Raw genomic sequence first — 2,900 nt, forward strand, 5'->3', positions numbered from 1 at the left:
AAAGTATCTGGAGCAAGAATTTTTTTCTTGTTCCTTCCTTATTCTTGCAACACTTTTCAGGAGCTGTTAGGACCACATCACTCTCTAGCTGGGCTCTGCCATCACATTCTGAGAGAGGGCTGCTGCATCCCGCTGGCCACCCCGTCCCAGAACTCCCTCCAGGGGACCAGCCCCAGCCAGACCTGTGCCCTGAAGCCCCTACACCTCTGCCTAGGTTTTCTGCTCCTGCAGCTGGAAATGCCATGAGGATTAAAATGCCACAGGAGTCCAAAAGCCCTCAGGAGGGGGTTTGAAATCTGCTCAGCTTGGCCTTTTGCTCCCCCCTCTCTTCTCCTCCCAGACCTCTTAACAGACCCAAGACTTTTATTGTTTTCACATTGCAAAACAGTAATTACTGGAAAGGACAAGGTGGTTTGAGAGCCAGGGTCCAGCGGTGCCTCAAGGCTCTGCCAGCCCCAGGTGTCCAGGCAGTGAGGACAGGAGGAGCCATTCCCCTCAGATTTTATCTTGATGAGAACATCTTGACCAGGGACCAGGAAACTAATTCCTCTGTCACCTAGGAGTGAGAGGAGGCACTGAGAGGTCAGGCCTGACTGTGGGCTCCTCAAAGATTCCTGAGCAGGGCAGGTGTTTCACCCATGGTATGGTGCTCACCAGCTGGCAGGGAAGAGGTGCCCTCCCAGGTCCTGGACCCAGTATTTACTCACAGGTGTCATACTCCGCTCTTGACCTCCAAAGGGTGAGTTGTTTGCATGGCTCGTGACTGCTGCATGGTCAGATCTGCCTTTGAAAATCTCAAGAGCAGAAGGAAAATTAATTTAACTAAAGTTCAGGGGGTCTCTGTTATTCCAAAGCTTTATTTCCATTAATTCCCTTTAATGCTGCTTTAAAATTACAGAGTGGAAGGGAATGTTGGCCAACAAATTTTTTGGTGGTTTCAAAACAACCACTATTAATCAGCAGGGAGTTGTATTGGCTGTAAAAGTGTTTAAACGGGAAGGTGGCTTCAACCAGGACCCGTGTAACAGCGTGTGGTTGAGGTGACAGATTAAAAATTAGCTATTGTGAGGCTCCCCACATGGACAGGGGCTTGGAATTAATGATTACCATGAATTAACTAACTGGAAAGGGGCTGAACAGCAAGTGGTAGAGTTCAGCTTGACCCACTGGTGAGCTGACCCTCTTTCCGTTCATTTAATGCCCAAATCTCATTTCTGGCTGGAGCAGCTCCCTAAGAGCTCCAGCCCCTGGGTGCAGCAGTGGGTGGCCATGCCAGCCCAGCTGGGCTGTCTGTGGGCTGTGGAGGACAATGAGAGGTTCAGTCCCTGCTCCCTGGGCCAAACCCAGCAGTCAGAGCTGCTCCAGCAGCCGGCCAGCACTGCCAGCCCAAGGGTTTGTACTGCCGGCCCTGCTGGAAGCTGGTTCACAAGTTTTCCCTTCTCGGTATCTCCCTTTGCTTTCTTCTTTTGTGTCCTTTTTTCTGCTGGCCTCTGCTACCTGCTCCACCAGCAGCTCTGTGCCCACAGCTCCTGAAGAGTCACTGTTGGTCTACCCAAATCAAGAGCATTAGCAGCAGGCACAGAGCTGCTCCCCTGGCTGCATCTGCCAGGACCTTCCTTATGCTGGGCAGTGCTGTCCCCCTGCTCCTTTGGCACCCAGCTGGGTGTCCCCTTATGGTGGCAGACTGGCAGTGGCTCACCCCCAGGTTCACCTTGTGCTTCTTCACTCTTCCTCCCCTCTCACTGCAAGGTCTTCTTGGCCAGCTCCACCACCACCATCGTCTCTCTGTCCCCATCCTGGTGTCCTGGGCTCGGTGACCGCAGGGGAATGTCCCCGCTCACCCTCCTGCTCCCTCGTCCCTGGATGTGTGCACGGTGGCTCATGTGAGCCACAGCTCCCTCCCCCTGGAAATAAGCCACCTTTCCCCCCGTTCTCACACAGCCACAACTCTGGGATGGTCCAGCATCTCATTGTGAGGACATGCCCTCGTGGAAACTGTCTGGCATGTCCCACGGAGCTGGACACAACCATTCTGTGGACAGAAGAGTTGTGCAACTGCCAGGTGTGTGCCCTCACAAGGGACCTAGGGGTCCTGTGGGAGAGGAGCTGAGGGTGCTGTGGCCACACAGGGCATCTGGCACTCCTGCCATTTACTTCCCAGATATCAGTTTTTACTGGTTTGTTCCCAGTGATCTTTGGTAAATATACAGGAAGCAGGGCTGGCTGTTACCAGGCTTCAGCTGGTCTCTTTGCAAGTGTGTCTTCAGCAGGAATAATTAACCCACTATATATTTCTGCCTTTTCTTCCTAAATCCCTTCAGGAATATCACAGCTCCCAAGATTACACAGAGTTTCTGTTAATCCTGTTAACCTTTAGGTTAATTAAGCAAACTAGGAGGAATGGCACTAATTGCATATCCAAGAGGGTGAGTTTTGCATGGACCACTGGCTGGTGGAGCAGAAACCACTGCTGACTTCAGCAAGGGGGCTGGGCAGTCAGAGGGGGCCTGCTTGGGAAAGAAGGTCAAGAAAACCTGTTTCCTCTCCGATGCTGGAGCAGCTGGTGTTTGCTGGAAGGACAATGTGCACAGGGGGCATGGGGGGCAGTGACACTGTCCTGCAGACCTGCTGTGCAAGGCAGAGAGGGTCAAGCTGCTTGTACCTGGCTGTTAAGCTGACATTAGTTTCCAATCTAAGAATGTAAATCTGTAATGGTATGGCACAGTAAGCAGCTCTGACAAGAGGCCACAGTCTGCAGCTGGGCTTAGTGCTCCCAGCCAGGAAGAGCGGCTTAGGGTCGACAGAGAGCTCTTTGTTTGCCCTGTGCAGTTTAGAGATTAGGCAATACTTAGAAGCAATGCTTAGAAGCAAATATTGGTTCAAACAACATCAGCTCCAAT

At 52.1% G+C, this 2,900-nt stretch overlaps 1 long non-coding RNA gene across 1 annotated transcript; it reads right to left on the reverse strand.

Annotated features, from left to right (window-relative positions):
• Positions 1-359: 359 nt before the first annotated feature.
• Positions 360-1,970, reverse strand: LOC116791530. Its single transcript, XR_004358776.1, has 3 exons — positions 1,712-1,970; positions 655-794; positions 360-556 (listed from the first exon to the last, which is right to left on the reverse strand). It is a non-coding gene; the product is annotated as an uncharacterized LOC116791530 (long non-coding RNA).
• Between the last annotated feature and the right edge of the window lie 930 nt (positions 1,971-2,900).

The sequence above is a fragment of the Chiroxiphia lanceolata genome, chromosome 10 (assembly GCF_009829145.1).
Source record: "Chiroxiphia lanceolata isolate bChiLan1 chromosome 10, bChiLan1.pri, whole genome shotgun sequence".
NCBI classification, from domain to species: Eukaryota; Metazoa; Chordata; class Aves; order Passeriformes; family Pipridae; genus Chiroxiphia; species Chiroxiphia lanceolata.